The sequence below is a fragment of the Condylura cristata genome, unplaced genomic scaffold (assembly GCF_000260355.1).
Source record: "Condylura cristata isolate star-nosed mole 26May11 unplaced genomic scaffold, ConCri1.0 scaffold00016, whole genome shotgun sequence".
NCBI classification, from domain to species: domain Eukaryota; kingdom Metazoa; phylum Chordata; class Mammalia; order Eulipotyphla; family Talpidae; genus Condylura; species Condylura cristata.
In genome coordinates, this window is record NW_004567117.1 from 25,380,856 (window position 1) to 25,403,054 (window position 22,199).

The window sequence follows — 22,199 nt, forward strand, 5'->3', positions numbered from 1 at the left end:
CTTAACATTTATTAGTATTATTCTCTGAACCATCATGGTTTCAGGTATAGAGAGAAATATCCACAAGTTTAAATCCATTCTCTTCAGAACATCATGGGAACACCAAAGAGGAAGAGAAGAATAAAAAAAAAAAAAAAAACCTAGTTATTTCTAGAGAACTCATATTCCATTGAAAACAAAATAATATTACAAAATATGATTAAAGGCTTTAATAGGCATGCACAATTATGGAGATTCTTGGGGGAAAAAATGAGGAAACCAAAGAGAGTATGAATTGAGTTTAATTTCTGTGATTGAAAAGCAAAGACAACCTTTCATATGAAGATTGAAGGGACTTTTGTGTGTAACCCAAATATAAAGCCAGGCATTTTGGTGTCAGGTGTAGCCTGGGACTCTTGGGTTCAGGGTTCTATAATGGGTGGTTAGTGGGTGAATGTGGAAAAGAAACTAAGCATCAATTTCCCATTGCCAACTTATTCATATTATAATGAGTTACTTTTGACTTAGCTATTAGTCTTTAAAAAATTATTTATTTATGCATACAAGAACTGGGTTATAGGCCAGAGGTGTGGGGGCAAGAAAGTCCACCAGAGACAGAGTGGGGTGCAGAACAAGTGGACTGACTGAAGTACACTGTTGAGGGGAGCAGTGGGCACGACAGGAGAGGTCTGTTGGGCCATTGTGTGTCAGCTCCCTGGCCGGGGAGCAAACTTGTGCTGCAGCGGCTGCAGAGACCTCCATAGTGCTGCTCTTTAATTCGCTGCACCACCAGGGAGGTCCCTGACTTAGATATCTTTCCAGGTGGTAATTTCTTCCCCAAAGAGGCCCAAAAGTGTAACCTGAGAAATGTTTTATTCTACTATAATTTACAAAGAATGGACTTTGCTCATGGGAAGCAGAAATAAATCAAATCAACCCTGAATTTTTGCATCTTTCTTTAGTCTTGGTCTTCCTGTAATCATATATGGCATTTTTTAAATTATAAAATTAGTGCTTAGTTTCCAGTTCATGTATTCTTAATCTATTCATATACTAAACAAACCCACCAGCCTACAGCCTCTATTTAAAAGAGAAAGTTATCTGCCATTTTGGTAGAAAATATATTCACTTTTAATGTTCCAATTCATTAGTATAGTATTAGGATCCCTCATGGGCAGATCTCCCTATATTACCTTTGATAATTGGGGTGCCAGGATTAACACTGTCCAACTTTTGTACAATATGCATTTCTTCCCTTTCTTTTTGTTCAGTTATGCCTGTTCTCCTATTATACCACCCGTCATTTCACATCTCCAAGCCAACCAAATTTCAAGGGCAGATTAAACTCCACATCCAATGTGAAGTTATCCTAATTCTTTTTCATTTAGAAATTACTCTCAGAAATTTCCAAATATTTATTTATCACTCATATTGCCATTTTAAAAGAGTGAGAAAGGTGTAGCAATGGGTTGAAGCACAGCACTATGAAGCTATCGGTAGCCACTGTAGCACAAATTCGATCCCTGGTCAGGGAGCTGACACACAATGGTCCAGCAGACCTCTCCTGTCTTGCCCACAGCTCCCTTCAACAGTGTACTTCAGTCAATCTGCCTATTCTGCTCCCCACTCTGTCTCTGTGAATCATCTCACTGCCCCTGTACCTCTGGCCTGTACCAGTTCTTGTATGTATGAACTAAATACATCTTTCAAAAATTTTAGGGCATCTCAAACTTGAATAGAAAATATCTCTTGAATAAGAATCAAGTTCTAATTTGAGTTCTGCTCAAATGTATGACTTCAATTTCCTCATCAGAAATAAGGATAATACCTTAAAATAACAAGACCCTTAAAATTTGTGTTCAGGCCCTCCCTAGTGGTGCAGCGGGTTAAAGCACAGCGCTGAGATGCTAAGCCACTTCCACATGAGTTCAATTCCCGCCTGCCCCGGAGGTGACCACATGGCACGGCAGACTTCTCCTGACTTGCCCGCTGCTCCCCTCAGCAGTATACTTCATCGATCTGCCTGTTCTGCTCCCTGCTCTGTCTCTGGTGAAACCTCTTGCCACCCCTGAGCCTCTGGCCTGTACCCCAGTTCTGTATGTACAAATAAATAAATCTTTAAAAAAAAATTGTGTTCAAGGTAACTAAGATGTTGTGAAGATGAAATAGAATAGGTACATGCAAGGCAAGAAGTAACTTCTGTTATTTTCTCTTCAAAGTATTAGATTTATTGCATACATTATCAGACACCTCTTTGGATTTTTATGTTTTATGTATCTTATCTTTCAAATCATATTTATTGCCTGAAGGATAATAACTAAATCTCTTGCTTCCTATGCCCATATTACCTGGTACATAATGGTTTCCAATTAAATACTATCTTTACATACAGATAGCAAATAGTGTATTTGGAATCAAAGTCTCATTCCTTCACACACATATAAACATGCATTTGTGACTGTGGTGATGGTTTAGGGACACAATGGGTTGTGGGGGAGTGAACATTGTTTTAAAATGAACAACAATGTAAATAAATATATAAATAAATTTAATTAAAATATGCATTAGAAATTTTCACCAATTCTCTGGTAGAAGAATTTTTTTTCCCTCAATGCTTATATGATGGTTCACATGTTTCTTAAAGGGTAAAATATTTTTGAGCCAAAATCAGACATCCTCCTTGTTGAATCATGGTTGCGAAATATTAAAATAGAGCGTGGCCAGATGGCCAAATCCAGGTATGACAATGAGATTTGGAGAGGTTTTGAGAAGAATTCAGTTAAGGCCTTTCAAATTCGTCTGCCAGCACTTGGGAAATCTCTAAAATCATTTCATATATATTTCCCCCCCTTAACTTTCTCTCTTTCTAAAGACCATCTCAATATTGGGTCAGATTATGCATATTAAGGGATCTGTAAAAGTCATGCTAATTTAAACTGCAAGCATTGTGCATTACAAATGACCCACACTAGTAAAGCCTCTAAATCTATACATGTGTGACTCATGAACTTCCAGAAAATCAGGTCAGGGATTGCTCAGTTTAGAAATTAAGAGTCTGCAATGTAACAATAGTCCTTTAGACAGAATGCATGGTGGTGTCATAAGATTACAGTAGATCCCATGTGCTGTAAGTCTTTTTCTCTACCTGCCTAAAAATCTTTCAAAGAGTTACTGTCTTTTTATGGATCATCTGAGAGCATTCTGCCTTCCACCCTTGACTAGGTTCATATTATATTATCAAGCTAATTTTATATCCTTCTTTGATTAATGCTATCAAAATAAATACCATTAAAACTGGGAAGACAAGGATTTATTAGACTGACTTAGCATACTTTCTGAGGCCTAGTCTGACATTCAAAGATATTGGCAATGGAGCCCCAAGCATCTTTAAATATTTAACTGTTAGTTATTATATGTGTATCAGTTGCTTCAAGTTTCTTAGCATCTAGCAGAGAAGATAGATGAGTACTCAAATATGTACAGTATCATGTTTGAGCAAACAGAATATATGATTTTAAAGCAGGTTAAAAAGCCAAGTGTGTAGAGCCTCATGGAGCTAGGGCATTAGAGAGAGTGTTTAAGATGAAATGTCAGCCAAACTCAATCTTGAAGGATGAATTGGAGATAAGAAAAGGGTAATTAATATATTGTCCACTCAAATATGTGAACACATACAGAGGAAAATATACCATAGTAAACATTTTGGAAATTATAATGAATTTGGAAGATAAGTAAAGTAGTATATATTACACAGTGTGTCAAAAAATGTGTCAGATAAGATTTTCCAAAAATATTAACAGCTTTTTTTCTGGTCCCACCTCATTTTCCAGAAACTTGTCATTATTTCACTAAGAGAATATATCTGTAACTTCAGAGTGTTTGTGGCTACTCTAACCAATAGAAAGACCATATGTGACTTTTGAGACTTGTTTCCAAATAAGATCACAGATCTCAGTTAGCACTGTCTTTTCCCTAGAAATATTCCACCAAAATAGTAGAAAGCCCAATAGAAACCTGGAAATTTCATGAGTAGATTATTCTTGCTGACTGCCAGCACTATGTCAGTCTACCCAGCCAATAGCCATCATTGACCAATTGAATGTGGAAGTGTGCAGCCCTCAGATGAATCCAATTGTTCATTAGTATTTGAACTATCTCAATTGACACTGAGGTAACAGAGATGATCTATGTCTGTTGAAATCCACAAAAGAGGTATTTTCTAAGCAAAATAGAACTTTATCGTTTTCAGCCAATAAGTTTTGCAGTGGTTTATAACACAGCATTCAATAACTTGTTCAGGAGGTCCTAAAGTTTTGGGATCTTACACAATGATTTTGAGTTTAGTGTGGAGGCTATGGGCATATTTAAGGAAGTGATTTGGTAAGTCATCATTTACTACAATTTTTCTAGCAGGAAATAGAAACTGGTTTGGAAAAAAAAAGAGAGACAGGAAGATCAGTTAACAGGGTAGGTTAATAATGCATACTAAAATACAAAGTTTTGAAATATTTTCAGTGATTATGGGTATAGAAAATTGGGTATAGGTATGAAAGATATACTATGTATATGTTTCAGAAGTTCAGATAAATTTCTACTTTGCTAACATATATGTCAGGTTGAATGGTAAGTAATCATTCAGACAAAGAAAAATTAGGCATTTTGTAAAAGGAAATTTAAGTTATATAGTTGCAAAATAGTTCTAAATCTGTCTTTATTTTTATTTTGAATAATAATTCTTGAACCATATGCATTGTCAAAGTAGACTGTAGTTGAATTCTTAAAGTAAATAGCCTTTAAGCTTCTGAGCTTGAAAAGTCTGATTGCAAGGCTGAGTTCAAGGCTTGACGATGATTCTTAACTTATTTTGAGATATTGGGAAAAGATCCCCTACTCTATGAACTAAAGATAGAAATTATATTAGAGCCCTATCTCAGAGAGTGATATGAGGAGCAGACTGGTAAAGAAATTGGTATTCTAGTAATTAACATGGTCTTCAATGTTTCATATTTACCTTTTCTAACAAGTCCTCTTTGTACCAACTGGATGATTATATCTTAAGAGCACCACACTAGTATTCAAGTTTCTCTATTATAGGTTGATCCAGTCCTACCTGGGTAACCTCTTCTACAGGATCAAATGATTTTTGTACATTTTAAGCTTTATGATGATTCCCCTTTAAAATCTAATATATTGTACTATAAATCTAATTCTTTATTACAGGCATTTGAAAATTTTAGGATTGAAAAGAACCACAATGTTCTATATCATATCTCCCCTTATTTTATAACTGCAAAAGAATAGCAGCTCAGAAACACTGGGATGTTCAAGGTCAAATTTCAAAATCCTAATTCTGGAATATGGCTTTTGCTATTATATTATGTTAATGCTCTATATTTCCAGTGAGGTCTGCATGTAAATACTTTCAAATGAAATTTAAAATTAATAAAGTAAAGCAAAATGCATTATTTGACTAATTTGTATTTGACTATTTATTTTAGATCCAGTATGTGACAGAATTATGGTGATGAAGTAATCCTATCACATCTACCTCATGGCAGCACCTTCTGAATCACCATACCCTCCAAACAGACTTCAAATAATATTTGGTTATCATTTATTTATGTTCCAGCATGCATATGAGTTGTTGGACTATGATGTTTGGGAAGAAACTACTTGTCCCATGGTAACACAGTTTCTATGAGAAGCTAAGCAAAGGATATTCTAGGTCTGAACATTTTCCTGGAAAACCAACAATTAAACACCTTCATGGACATATATTTAGTCTTCACTATATTTCTTTAGTTTTCCAAAATAAGATATTGTCTATTTCATATTGAATGAATGTCTGCTCCTAGCTTTTCCTGCTCCTAATATTTTCCCTTTGTCAGTCTATGTGGATATAAGCCACCTGAATGGGCAGGCAATTAAGAAGGAGAAGGACCCAAGGGAATATCATTCCTGACAAGTGCTCTTCCAGGTAGTAAAGAACAAATAGATCTATAGTTCCTGGTAAACTCAGCATAAATAATTACCCTCTCTCAAAGCTGTTCCTCCTTGTGACATTTTGTCATGACACATTTATAGACAAAATCATATGTTGCTTGAACTTATAAAGAAATGTTCAATATCTTAATGTTAATAGTCAGGGTTATATTTTGTAATAACTGACTTGTACCCATGGACAAATAATCTTGTTGATCCTGTCTTTTCATAGAATTACTGCATTTGTGTATTATTTTTAAATTAAGTTTAACATTCTCCTCTTGTCTTCCTTCCCTGAAAGCCTGTGATTTTGAGAATCTCCTAAAACAAAACAAAACACAATAGTCAAACAGTTTAAACCTAAAAGTTTCATTACACATGAACTAATCATTCCTGTTATTATTTTTGTTTGTTCAGCAGGTGAAGACACCAAGGTCTGGAGAAGGTACCTGACCTGTACAAAGTCCCAATCCAGATAGAATAGCAACAAAACTAGCAATCAGAACTTGAGAGTCAGCATTTCAACTTCCAAGTCAAACTGGTCCTAACACATTTCCTTACTTAGCAAGAGTGCCATCTAGTCAACCCTGACCTCAGTTGGATATTATTTCACCATTTCATCAATGCTCAATATCTATAAATATATACCAGAAAGTGGGTAGTGCCAATGGACCAATGGGCATGATCCTTTTCCAAAGAATATTACTATTTCATTCTCAGAAACCTTTGCAGAGATTAAAGAGCAGATCCCATAATTCCCTGAGATGCTCATATTCTTGTAGCCACCCCAGTCACCTTGTTGCTGTTGCATCTCCATAATCAGAAGGCCCACCTATGGCCTCACCTGGCTCAGACACTTCTCCAGCCTCTCTTTCTGTCATTTATGTAACCCTCCCTTGATGGCAGTTGTTGGCAGCTTCTTTCACTCAAGGTATTTCAGTCTGGAAAAAATTAAAAGCATGGAAGAGTGCCTTGAGCCACGGTGGCTGCTGTTAAGTGCTTTGGCAGTTAATCAAGATTTAGCCACCTGCCTGGAAGAAGTTTTACTCCCAGCAAATTCCACCCACTCTGTCACCACTCTGTCTCTCTCCTCCAAAACCCAAACACTCATAAACACTGGATCATTTTTGTATTTATTCAATATGATCTTCATGAAAGTCAAAGACATTTGACTCAAAAAAAAAGAAAAAACACTATGGCAAAATACCAGCCTTTTTTTAAATTTCCAATTTATTTTCTTCCAGATGACTGCTTTCCAGCATTCCTTCAAACTCAGAATCATCCTTTGCCAGAACACCTGATGGTTATGTAAGGACAAATCCAAGTGCAAATCAGACTCATCCTCCTTTCTAATTCTCCCTTGTGCCCCTAGTGGAGGCACAAACAAATAAAGAAAATTGAAAATACACTGATAGAAAATAAATAAAGCCAATTTCCAAACTTCTCAGTAAGAAATATTTTTTATTAAAGTTGAAGATTTCTCCTCTTGTGCAAGCCCACATGTCATTTATTTTTTTCCTCTGAAACAAAATAGAGAGGCAAGACATCTTTGTATGTTGTCAACACTTGAAAGAAACTATATGAAATTTCAAAGAAAAGGGTGGTGAAATTTCAAGTTTGGAACTCTTGGGTTTTATTAAGATGGAGCTAAGTAATGGAGCCCAACATCTAAGAAAAGCAGAAGTAAACTTCTAGAATTGGATCATTCAGTAACCCTGGGAAATTAATTTGTTCTGTGTGGAAACACTACAAATACTCTACGCAACACTTCTGCACTTAAAGAATTGGTTCCTTAGAATACCAACATGAACTGTACCAGCCTCTCATTGGATCATCTGGGCATTGGTACTCATGGCTGCTGTCTCCCCAGGACTAATTTGACAGAGCTGGGAAAGGAGAACAGCAAGAGAGGTGTTGTCTGAAAAATACATTTTATGACTTACGCCTGGAGAAACAGAAGAAAAAGGTGACATTGGAAATCAAGCCAGAAAAGCAAAGAGAACAATATTTTGCTTCTTTGAATGTTTACTTGTAATGGTAATTTTTAGCTTGAGATGGTAAATCCCCTGAGTGAATGGAGCATATAATACATTCATTTTATAATTCCCAGTTGAACAGACTGATAACCTCCATGCCCAATATCTGAGGGTTGCACCAAATTTTTTATATCACACATGGAATTGCAGAAGTAGATGGAAGTAAATGGATCCAGCAGAACAGCTTCAATGTTCTACAGGAGAAACAACCTATATGCATAAAGTCTCATAATCAGTTTTTGGCACAGCAATCTCAGGAACATAAGTCTGGATTCCAGGCTCATCCAGAGCTACTTTGCTTCTGTTACCCCCCCCCCCAACACCGTGGGATGTACTTGACCCCAGCCAAATTAAATGCTTGTAACTGCAAGTGTTTATACTTAGCCGGATAGAGTCTGCTATCTAACTTTTCCATTTTCTTGTTATTGCTTTTCTAAATCCTATTTATCTTTTAAAAACACAGAGAAAGTCTTGTGTTCTTCCTTAATAATTCCACGACTCAGCCTCTCCCTCCAACCATCCCTCACTTAATGGCTAGGGATTAGCCATGTCTTCCTTGTAGATATGATGCTTGTCAAAATCACCATTACTTGCCTGTTACCACCATAAGGGATTGACTTCCCTTCCATCATCCATTGCCCTGATTTTTCCCCTTTGCTTGAAAATTCTTCCTATTTATTCTAAAATGTTAAAATTTATCTGTTATTTGTCTTTTTTAAATTGACTCCTTTCCCCTTCCCGTTATTCAGCTCTCCTAATCTATAATCATTGTCAGAGAGGAAGGCTGGGATAGCCTACTAGTATGTCTGCATTTTTTGACTGTTTGTTCTGTTTTTACTATTGTTTTCTCAAAATCTTAAATCCTTCAAAGCAGGTATAATGGTTTCAAAGATCAACTGGTTAAAGTGTATGGTCTGAAAAAAGCAGTTAGAATAAACGTGAAAAAAATAACCCAACTGTACTTCTTTCCAGTAGAAGAAATTTTCCCAAATTGAGTTGTAAGTAGGAAGAAAAGTTCTAGAAGCTCCACAGTAATTAAACATTAGTTCCCAGATAACAAGAACATAACAAATTTATTATGATCCCTTAGCAGGAATGGCAGCAAAGTCTGGACACAGGACTTTCGGCTTATTCAAAATCCCAAGTCCCAAGCAAGAATCTGAGACAGCATAGAATCTGTGAATCTGATGAGATTATGTTCTCAGTAATAATGGATTTCTCTGAGGTGATCTACTATATGAAAAGAAAATGGTATATTTGCATTTCTCCAGAAACCACAACCCATCTCAGATCCTAGACTCCCATAACACTTTGTGAAAATTCTAAGAAAAACTAAGCAATTTCCCCCAAATCCTAGTGCAATGGGGAGCATATTTAGAAATGAAGATTAGTTAGGAAAAAAACAAGAAAATGGAACTTCTCACACAACTGAGGCATTCTGAAATTCATCTAAATGACCTTGCTAGATTGTAGAGTTAGTTCAGATTAATAACAGGGGTGAATGACTAGAACAAAAGAGAGATAAAAGGAAAGTGACAAATCATTACCAGACTGTTTTGGGCACTGTGGTTCTGGGCCATTCTAGTCTCGTCAGCACTATTCTTGGGCTCCCTCCCTTTTGAAGAAATTGTCATCAACTCATCACGTCAGTGATGAATTCTGTGAACTTAGACAATATTTTTGTTTTCTTACCTGTACATAAGAGGTAATAATTGTATTTTCACAATCTCTGTGACGAATAAATGAGCTAGCACATGTGAATTACCTAAAAGACCACTTGAAAAAGAATACTCAATCATTAAATGCCATTTTTAATATATTACTATATTATCATCTCATATTTCTCCTTTTTTGGATAAAAATAGTATGACCTGTTCTGTTTATTATTTGAAATGTAAATTATGCTACATAGATTTTGACCTTTTCTCTAGATTCTACACAGTAGTGTAAAAAAAAAAATGGTACAGAGAGGAAAGAAGATTAGTATTGAAGAAGAAAGCGAGAGAGCCTGTCCTACATGTTACTTGCTTTCACATAACTATTTTAAAAGAACAAAAATAAAAAAAATCTTAACACATTCTTAAAATTAATGTGCTATCACTTCAGGGATGTGATTAAATAAGAGAAGTATTCCTGGGAGATAGCAAGAAGAAATACTTATTCTTTTCATCTTGGGGTTACACAAATCAAAACAATAAGGCATAGGAAAAAAGGCACATACATCAATGGAACAGAATTAAGATCTCACAAATAAATATTCATATGGAAAGTTAATTTATGGCAAAGGAGCCAAGAGTATACACTAAAGCAGGTGAGTCTCTTTAATAAATGGAGTTGAAAAAACTGGACAGTCACATGAAAAAGAGTGAAATTAGACTACTACCTCATACCACATACAAAAATTAACTATAAGTGGATTAATAATTTGCAATAAGCCCTGCAACCATAAAAAGCATAGAGAAAAAAATAGAAAAAATACTTCAATGTGACTTTATAGATTTGTCTCCAATGGCAACAAATGGGTCTATTCTAAACTAAAACATGTCTGCAGAATGAACAATCTATGATCGCAAAAAAAAAAAAAAAAAAAAGGAGGGGGCACCTTATCACCTTATTGAAGAGGAGAAAATATTGCAGATCATAAATCCAACAAGGGGTTGATATCCAAGGTCTACAAATAATTCAATAACCATGCAAATGGCCAACCAACACATGAAAAAAAAAATCATCATTTATCATTGGGGGAATACAAACCAAAACTACAATAAGACATTTACCACCTTATACGTGTGGTTATGACCATTCTCAAAAAGACTAGAAAAAATAGCTGTTGGTGAGAATGTGGGGGAAAATGGAGCACTCTTATACCACACAAGAGTGGAGATGTAGAATGGCCCAGCCCTTGTTGAAAATAGAAAGCATGTTTCTGAAAATATTAAAAGTAGATCTCATGTGATATAGCAATTCCACTCCTAGGTATCTACCCAAAGAATGAAAAATACAAAACTAATTTGAAGAGATATGTGTACTCCTATGTTCACTGCAACACTATTTACAATAGCCAAGTTACAGAAACAATTTAAGGACTCTAGAACCAATGAATAAATTAGAAAGCTAGAGTAAATATGCACAATGGTTAGTATACAGCTATGAAAAATATGGAATCTTGCAGTTTGTGACCATGTGAACAGAAATGAAGGGAGTAAGTCGAAGTGAAATAAGGAGATAAACAAATACTGGATTATGTTTATATGTGGAGAAACAAAACAAAGTGCCAGACAGACCCCCATTGACAGAAGTCTGACTGTAGAACTATTGATATGTGAGGTAGAGAGTAAGGACAGAAAGAAAAGTGGGTGGGAAGGGTGTCCAGTGAACTATTGTGGAGGACAATGGATGCATGGTGGTGGGTGTTGTAGGAGACATCCTACATTCTGAACCATTTACAGTGTTGCAAACAAATGTTACCTCAATTAAAAAAAAAAAATGAGGAAAACTAACTTGCTAACAGAGGTTGGCCAGGCTGAGCCAATCCCCTAATGATAAAACTGAACAGAGGCTTCCGTTTCTCAAGGAACCCCCACCCCCCCCCACACACACCCATTGCTCTCACAACTTCCCACTGTGCCACTGTAACTACTTCCCATGTCCACAGACCTGGCATGCTGAGGGTATGAGTGAAAATGAAAGGGGTTCTATATACTTGGAGTTAAGATAATTCCCCTCACACTCATTCCCAGAGTTGCAAATTTAAATTCAGAATGCATTATGCCATAGAAACATTGCTATCTTTTGTATTTAGTTTCCATAGTATTATTAGCACATTACAGTAGTTCAACTACATTATGACTTAAAGAGGCTTTTGTGAGTGACTTGGGAACTAAACCACCATGCACAAAACACAAATCTACAGGAAAAAAATCCTCCTAGCTCCAAATGGACTTCGCTTCTATATGTGGGAAGGAAACTATTGGCAATCGTATATGCTATACTTTATTTGAATGTCTTTTATTGCAAACAATATGAAATAACAAAAGGTAATTATGGAACTACTTTTTAACAACACCTAAAAATATCTCCAACATTAATACATATGTCCAACACTGTTTTTTTTTTTTTTACATACTGATCAATTAATATTGAAATGACTGTAAATGAATTTCGAGGTCTGCCAGAGCTGGCTTTTCTGAGAAGCTGCCCTTTGAATCCCAAAGGAAATTTACATAATTTGTTTGGATGGAGACTTTCTTTTCTACAAGTATTTGTTTTATCCCTACTTTCTAAATGCAAACAAATAACAGTGTGTCAAATTTCCTAGGAACTACTGGCTAAAATAAAAGTAAATGGCACAGGCAACAGTGAGTCCTATGTGTCTGAGTACTGCTCTTGTAAAAGATCACTAGGAATTTCTTCTAATGATGTTTCATCTCCTGCTCTTTGTTAAAAGAGCAAAACCATCATGGAGGTCACTTTTGACAAACCTTTTGTTTCCTCCTTCTAGTGTTTGTTTCTGATATTGAGACCGAGACCCGTCCTCACCTCATTTCCTTGGCTCCACACTACTCATCGTAGGTACCCTGGCCTCCTCCTCCATCTCTTTTCTTCCCCCCCCCCCTTTGAAAACTCTAATGACTAGAATAAACCAAAATGTCAACATTTGCAATTCTGGAGCTTCATTTAAGCAATAAAAATAATAATTAAAAGGGTAAAACCTTAGAGAGATTTCTTCATTTTATATGGTTTGCCAGCGATGATACACATTCAAAAAAGCCAGTAAAAGAATTAATTAGAAACTGCCAAAGCTCAACAAGCTCTGCAAGTTAATGAAGCAGAGAGGAAAATGTCATCTTTGAGACCCAGAGCTGCATTGGCTTGGATAATATCCACTCCTGCCTTACTCTCCTAACTAAACCTCTTTTAATCTCTCCTCGAGAAATCAATGCTAATGACACGGATTTAGCAAGAAATGACAGCAGCACAATACCATGAGAACGCTCCTGTGTAATGTAACTTAGTTCTGATGGGAACACTCAGAGTTTCATTCTGACAGCAAGTTGTTGTTTCCTATGCTCCTTCTGGGACTTAAAATAATGGAGAGTTTCATTTTATTTTATTTTGATTCCTTTCATTGTAAGTTTGTTTGTTTGTTTGTTTTTATATTGCTCCCTCTATCCCTCTTTCCAAAGCAGCTCTCTTTCCTCTAGCCATAAGATCCCCACCCCTGCCATCCCCATCCAAATTCTACAATCCAGTCTTATTTCCACTATCTTTCTTCAGAATGGTTCTCTCAAGGCCACAGGTGGTATTGCAGTGTAAACAGAATTTTCCCCCATGTCTTCCATAGAACAGTAATTTATGTGACCACATCTGCCTGTATGTGTGTGTGTGTGTGTGTGTGTGTGTGTGTGTGTGTTTCTCTTCCATTTGCCTATTTGGTAGTTTATCTATTTGATGTAATGAAAACATACAGAATATTTCCATAAGATGTCTAGAAAAATAATTCACAAAATTTAAGCATGCCATCCCATTATTAAAAACATCAATGTAAATACTACATAACAGGAATTTTTCTTAAGTGAATAATATTAACAGAACACATTCCATAGGGTTATTGTGACTGAGTGTCTCTCTTGGACCACTTAGTAGATAAATGACCTTGAGAAGAAGAGTCCATCTTTCTGAATAAAGAAAGTATTTATCATGCATTTCTCTGTAAGAAGTAATGAGGAAATGTACAGTGTACATATTCAATTCCCAGTAACCTGCTTCTTTCCTCGGTCCCTTCTCTCTCTGATTCCTCCTTTCAGAGTTGCCAAGATATACTGCACTTCACTCTTGCATGAGTGACCAGCGTTTTTTTACACACAGACACTATGGTCATGTAGTCTTCTTTAGGATAAATATCCCCATAGAAGTGTCAACCATCCCTCCAGGGAGAGAGACATCAGAGTAAGCAATTTGTCACTATTTCTTTTAATTTGGAGCTTCCCTAGTGAAAATGAGACTTGGAAGGATGGCTTCGCTAGTATAAACACGGTGTTTAGTTCTATGGTCGTAGGATACTATCAAAACCGACTCAGGTTTTGTGACACCTAAAGTTCACATAAATGGAGGGAGGTTTTCTGGTAGTAAAGAAAATATAAACTGGTAGGGATGACGGAAGAGGTCATAAAGCTCAAGCTTCATTTGGTTTCATAAAAAAGCCCAAATAAGATTTTCTTTCCACAGTCCACATTCTGTCATCCATCCAGTGAGCTCTTAAAATTTTATTGCAATTTGTAGTCTTAGGACAAGGGTGTCCCCTAATATACTGGGTAAATTTTTTGTCACCTAGTGAAATGTAATGGAGAACTTTATTAACAAGGATTCACTTCAGTGAATGTGGGAATTAAAAGAACAAAGAACACAGATTTCTAGAACAATGGAAATGATTTTAAACAACCAGAGATTATAATTTCATAAATACTTACAGATGTCTATATAAGTACAAAATGGGAAACAAATAGGGCCTTATTGATGGAAATAATGTAGAGAAATGGGGGTGTGGGTGAAAGTAACTTTAGATAATAGAATAAGGAGATAAAATTTGAGGTTCCTGACTGATGAGAAGAGTCAACTATTCCAAGGTAGAGAAGAAGGTAAACTCCAGCAGAGAGATTAAGGGGATAGCTGGCACAGAGTCTGGAAGCCTGAAAACACTGAATATGTAAAGAGAAAAGGGGCAGATGGTATCAGATGAATTGGAAGGGTTGCATTTCAGTTATATACAAAATAAAAATTGCAATGCAAGCATCAGAAGGGAAAACGTCTTTTGCTTATAATTTTATTTCTTTTGTTGAAGTCTGTTAGAGTCTACATACTACTTGTTTGTTCATCCTAAAATGAGTCAGGGAGCAAAATTGATAGTGGGTTTTGAAATCATATATACAAGTTTATTCATGGCGAATAAAATGATCACCTAATATCCACAAACTCTTAAACTCTGTTTCCTTTTACTAAACAGAATATGTATTGCTAACTTAAATATGCTGATTGAAAATACTATCAGTAAATTTCTCACAAAATTGGAATTATGGTTTATTGGTGATGAATTAGCATTTTTCTAACTGTCAGACTTTTAATAATATACCCCTGGATAGTGTACAATCTAAATTCAAAAATCAAATACAAGACTTCCATTTAGCATTGAAAATGATCTGGATTTCCTTCAATCCACCTTACTTGCATTTAACTTCAAGAGGCCAGTTTGGAATCAAGGGCTTCACCCTTCTCTTAGTGTATTATAAAGGGAGAGTAGATAAGTCTCAATGGTAGGTGACAAGTTTTTACTCCAGAAAAAAAAAAAAAAACTTTTCAGAGTTTGGAGGGTGGTAGCATAAATATGTGGTGGTGATGTACTTTGATGTCTTACCAAAATAAAGAAGGGGTGTAGTGGATTTTATCAATAAAATATGATTACAAATGATATAATTTTGAAGGCAAATTAAAAGACAGTAGTTTTTCTCTGTCCTAATACATTGGCAGAAAACACAGGACCATTGGATGATAGTATAACATTGGAGTTTAAAAAAAATTGAAAAAAAAAAAAAGAAACCAAACAAACAAACAAACAAACAAACAAAAAAATCTGTTGTGATGAGCTGCCGAGATTCCAGGATTTGCTTGTTACAGCCTCTTGCATCATCCAACTAATATAGTGATACACAACAAATTGAGTCAACTGTGCATGTAAGAAGAATGGTGAGATAAAATTTAAGAGCTTTGTTTTATTTACCTTTGTGTTCTTTTTAAAAATGATAGATCAGGAGATGGCTGAAGTTGGCTCTTTCTGAAAATAGGTATGGAGTCATTACTAGAATGATTTGTGATTGAGAGTAAACTCTGAAGTGAATGGAGTCTCTAGGGTCTGGTTGTACCTTAGAAGATATGAAGCTGGAAATGGAAACTATGTAAAGGAAATATAATGACTTTCTAAAAACTGCAACCAGTGGAGAGCACTTGGCTTAGTTTAGTATGAGGTAGTAAGACTGCCCTCCATGAAAGCCAAGGCAACTTAAATGGGATACCAGCATGGTCCAGAAAAGCCCGAGGACTGTTTGAGATCAATTTTTAATAGCAACACCATGTCACAGCAAGAACTTCTGTAGTAATATCCAGCTTGCGTATAGTTATAAAGTAGAAACAGAACACAGCCCCCTGTAGGGCTGTGTGTTCCCATGCAGGTTGTCAAAATTTAAGATGGAAACATTGAGCTTCTCACCAGTAAGGTAGTGGGCAATTGAGACATCTGAATATCTCTTTTATAAATAAAATCTAGGAAAAAAAATTTTCAACACGTAATACTCCTAATATTCGTATATATATTTTTATAATTAATAAGTCTTTCAAAATTTATTTTGACTTTGACAACTCAATAGATACTATCACCTCAATTTTATTGATACACTGTGGTGCATGAAAATAAAGTAACATACTCATTATAATAATATTAATATTATTAATATTATATTAATATTGAAAAATACAAAAGTGAGGCACAATTCAAATACTGTTTATATAACCTGTACTCTTAAACTTTTACTTCAAAACCAATGCAACCAGATATATTACAGATTTTAAAGTATATAACAAAATTTTCTCTGAAGTCTTTTTGTCACTGCTTTGTAAATATTTCTCTGGATGTTTTTATCCATAATCTTTGATTTCTAGCAAAGAAAAGGTTTCAACCAACTTGATTCTCCTCTCCTACCTACTAGTTCCTCTCTAGACTATGACTAAAATCTAATTGCATTAATTCAAGAATTTAATATAGGGGAAAAGTGACTTCTATACACAGTCAAACACACCCCAGATCAATTTGATCTAATATAAAATAAACTAATTGTTTGAATTCTAAATTGATTTATGATTGACAATTCTGTTCCCTTGACAAAATTCAAAATAAATATCTAAATACTTATGTGCAGCTTCTATTATCATAGAGATAGGCAAATTTCATGGGTGTGAGCATGGTGGCAGAGGGGAGACAAAGCAAAAACTATCTTTTTTCAGATTGCATAGTTTCAGACCTGCTTGCAGAATTTCTGTGCCATTGGATCCTGAAAAGTCAAGTTCACTTCATCATTGTTTTAGCCACATCCCCTTCACTCTGAAACTTTCTTCAGAGAGATTGCTCCCTGTTTTTTTGTTTGTTTGTTTGTTTGTTTTTTAATTAAATAGCTAAACAGTATATGTTTTCCATGGGACTAGTATATGCAACCTCTGGGTGAGGGAACCAGGACATACACAGAAAAGTTTCATTTCTTCCCCTCTAAGGGGCTGATGGAGAGATTTTTCTTCTTATTGAAAGAAAAAAAAAAAAAGTTTTATTTCATATCAGCACCAGAGCATGGTCCCAATACAGCAATTTCCTCAAATAGTGACCCTTTGGGAAATGATGGTCATGAAACTAATTTACAAACGCATGAGATAAATATTAAAATGGAAACAGTGAAGGTTTTAGCCTCCTGCAGGTTCTAAGAAACTTGGAGTAAATATTTACCTTGACTTTTCTGCCATGGAATTACTTTGTGAATCTTACCATGAAGAAGATGACTTTTTTCCAGTTATTCTCAATAGCGTTTCTCTCAGGGTGATTGCAGCCTTTTCTTTTTCACACTCTAATGTTATATTGAAAATGCTGTAAGCGTGCTCACATACTGTTGTGAATTCAAAAGGGTACTTATGCCAAGAAACAAAAGACACTCTCTTTCCCTATGGCTTCCAACACCCTTACTTGGGGAGCTGATAAATTGGTCCTTTATAAAGTTTTTAACATGAGAAAAATACAAATGTGAGGATGTGTGGGATGAGTGTTGGGAAGACATCTTGGTTTAATAATCTTTCCACCTGAGATCAGAGGACAGCGACCCTCTCTACTGCAAAGTAAAAAGTCCAAGTTTATCAGACTACTTTGACTCTATCTGCCAGATACCAAGGTAAATGGATTTTTCTTTTTTCTTTTTTTACAGTGAATATACATGTTATCTTGAAGTTAGAAGCAGCAGAACAAAAAGCACCTTTGGATTTTTGATCACTTTCTTCATCTGTTTATCGCATATACCTCTGCTGAGAACTGTGCCAGATACTGGGTCTATTGTGTATTTGATTCTGTGAGCAGTAGGAGCAGTAGTCTGGAGTGTGTGTGTGTGTGTGTGTGTGTGTGTGTGCAAGCATGGGGGTTGGGGGGAGGGTGTAAGGGGGTTTTACTTTCCTGTTGACTTTCATACTTTCTTCCTGATACATTATGGTTTCCCAAGCTGAGTCTCCTATGGAAATGACTTATCCAGGTAATTTAAAGAAATGGTTACTTTCTCACCAAACCAAGCATGTAACAATACTGCTTTAATATTGAAGATAGTTATTAGGTCATAATATATCCATATATGCATCTCTCTTTTCTAAAGAAGTTAACTCTTTTTCTGATAACTCCTTCCATCATCCTGACTCTAACTTTTTGCCCATAAGCACCTGTCATTACAATGACATAAACAACACAGACTAGATTCTTTATACAGCTGGCTTTACTCTTTGCCTCATAATCCTCTAACAGCTCAAAGTAAAACAACATGGCATTTAGCAACATGACTACACTAAACTGCTTTCACAAAAATCTTTCAATGGTTTCATATTGAGTAAATCTGATAGATTTTTGCCTTATTGGCTTCCTTATAGTTTTTGACATTATCGGCAGCTCCATTTTTTTTTTTTTTTCAGACTTTTCTCCTTTGGTATCTGTCTTATTTTTGTACCTATTCTTTTTTTTTTTTTCCTTTGTCTCTCTGGATTCTAGTTCTTTTTATTCCATTTTCTGTAGTCATGTGCTTGTGTATTATGTCCTCTAGTGTTCTTGTGCTCCTCACTCTAAAATGTCTCCCTGGTTAACCTAAACACACTCATACCTAGTCAATTCTTTCTGTCTGTCTGCCTATCTGTCTGTCTTCCTTCTAAAATCATTTATATACACATATATCTTTAGATATCATTTAATCTTTATTTTCTCTACTGTCTGCTTATTTTATAGTAAACACGTTTTAGATAATAAATTGGACACCTATCAATGATTGAGATGACATTTAGCAGTTATCACATTGATGAGACTAAAAGTTTTATGAAAATATCTATAATACTATATTCAGTTCTACTTGTCATCTTTCTAGACTTCTGAGCTGGATTCAGTCAATTGACCATTAACATATCCTCCTTTAAAATAAATGTTCCCCTTGACGACCTTCATTTATAATACTTTGTTTTGTTGGTGACCTTCCTGACTGCTGCTTCTTCATTTCATTTATATAATTTTTTTCTCCACTTTCCAGTGGATCACACTGAAATGATCTATAGCAGTCATCAAAATTTTATCATTACCTAATTTTCTTAATTTTAAAAATTGTGATATTCACTCTACATACATATATAGATATACACATATCCGTTTATCTAGCCAAAAGCAACATATGCTATATATTATAAAATGGACTCCATAAGATAAGTTAAGATTAAAACTATACTAGAATATTTTAATAATTTATTTTCATGTCCTAATAGACCCTGTTGCAAATGTTCTGGGATTCAGTGTACCCCAATTTACACAGCTGTCATGGCTCATGGAACAGTGGCCAGGAATGTGTCCCTGATGTGGTCAGAATAACTTTTTATTTTTTTACAATTTTCATTGCCATTTCTCAGCAGAATCTTTTCCAAAGATGTTAATTCCTTCATTTCTTTCTTAGTCATTTTCCCACTTTCAACTTGTCTCTGATGAAAAAAGTCATTTAAACTTGAGAGCTGTGGTACGTTTTATTCAATATCAGGAATTTATTAAAAAGTATCAAGCCCGTACTTTCTTCAAATTAAGATACTCCTTGTGGTTCATTTCCAGTGATAGGTAATCCCCATCTCAAATCACTTTGCTGGGAACATTGGTATTTGATAAATACATTTGCAGGAAGCAGTTATCTTCAAACTCCACTCTCATCAAGCATTGTCCCACCACAAAATATGATCAAAGATTAAGGACTCTCGGGACGTTTGGGCTCTGAACTCATCAGCCTCGAATCCTACTATAAATTATCCAAATGAGGCACTTGGCAAGATTCTTAACTGATTGTGCTATTCGGAACACCTCCATTTCAATTAGAGGTAACCATGATACACGAGAGCAGAGAACAAAACTAATAATTTTCACTGATGTCAGGGAAGGTTATAGGACTTCAGGGAATTACAGCAAGTGTTTCAAGAAATGCATGTTCACGGCAGCATTCCTTGTCCATGTGTCTGCTTATGGAATGAGAAGCTTTTATTTTCATTTCTCAGTTCATGTCAGGTAGATTCAAAGAAGAGCCATATATTAAAAAATATGATTTGGAGGGAAATTCAACCTCTAAGGACTGACAATACTGAACCCCAAAATTCTGATTTCCTCAGGAAACCCACGTGTGTCTTCAGTTTTAATCTGAAATCTGGACAAACAAAATGTTGGCAGATAAAGCAGCTAATTATATTGTATAGCATAAAGGATAAAATACGCAAGGATGACAAATATCTTCTCCTGAACTAGTAAAAATATTGAAATTACCAGTAATTCTATATAATAAAGCCAAACTTAACTGGGTATAGTATGCTCTATCAGCTAATAAACTAGTTCTTAATTTTTTTAAAGGTTTATTTATTTGTGCATACAGAACTGGGGTACAGGCCAGAGGCTCCAGGGCGGCGAGAGGCTTCCCAGAGACAGAGTGGGGAGCAGAACAGGGAGATCGAAGAAGTACACTGCTGAGGGGAGCAGCGGGGGAGTCAGGAGAGTTCTGCCTCTCCATATGGTCACTTCCAGGGCAAGCGGGAATCGAACTCATGTGGAAGTGGCGTTAGCTTCTTAGTGGAGTGCTTTAACCTGCTGTGCCACCAGGGAGGGCCTAGTCCTTAATTTTTAAAGATACACTGAGAATTAGAATCTGTGATTTTTTTTAGAGTTACCTGAAAACAAAACAAGTCAATTCCTTTCTAGGAGCAAACTCTGGATTTTTGAGGATTTAGGCAAATCAGTCCCCTTCTAGTTCAACCAGTCTCATTAGATCCCTACATCTCATATTCTTCCAGTCAAACAAACTTTTATTATTATTTTTTTAAGCTAAAACTAATTGCTTCTCGTAATATAACCCCCTAGTATACTGCAGAAAGTATCCTCTCCTCCCAAAGCATGTAGACAGGAAGTTAAAACACGAGAAAGCGGCAGAGTACTGACCATGTCACAGTTGCATTGAAAGGGTTTCTGGGAACTATGTAAAAGCCCCACCACACAGGTGTTACAGAATGAAAGGGGGAGGGCGAGGGGAAAGAGTACATCTGTCTTAAAATTCAGTTTTGATTCAGAATCAGGTGCTACAAATAGACAATGATGTAAGGATAATTCTTGAAAAGTTGATTCCATCTATTTTGAATGATTAATTGATTCTATCTATCAATGTTCAGGAATGTCCACTTTATTTGGAAGACATTTAGTATGCACTGCTTTTTAGCTGGAAAATCAGCCTGTTGCAGACAAGTTTTATCTTTTTGAGTTTTTTTTTTTTTTTAATGAGGAACTACTGACAGCAAAGTTTCAGAAAATTTTGATAGTGACAGATGAAATAGCAGAAATAGAAATGCAAACAAACTTTCAGATACAAGAAGTAGAATAAATAGCACTTGATAATAAGGAAGGTGCCTTCCATATTTTAAGCATTATTAATTAAAACAAGGGAAAACATCAAGGAGAAGAACTATTTTTTAATAAGAGATCATGAATTCAACATTATAAGTGAAAAATCTCATAAATTAGATAATAGATTTAAAGTCCTTTAAAAAATTATATGAATTCTGGGCCCTCCCTGGTGGCACAATGGATTAAAGCTCAGCACTACGAAGCTAGCCACAGCCACTTCAACACGAGTTCTATCCCTGGCCAGGGAAGTGACCCATATGGCACAGCAGAACTCTACTCTCACCTGCTGCTCCCCTCAGCAGTGTACTTCATCAATTTTCCTGTTCTGCTCCCCTCAGCAGTGTACTTCCTTGAATTTCCTTTTCTGCCCCCAATTTTGTCTCTGATGAATCGTCTCCCCACCCCTGTGCCTCTGGCCTGTATTCCTGTTCTGTATGCATAATAAATAAATCTTTAAAAAA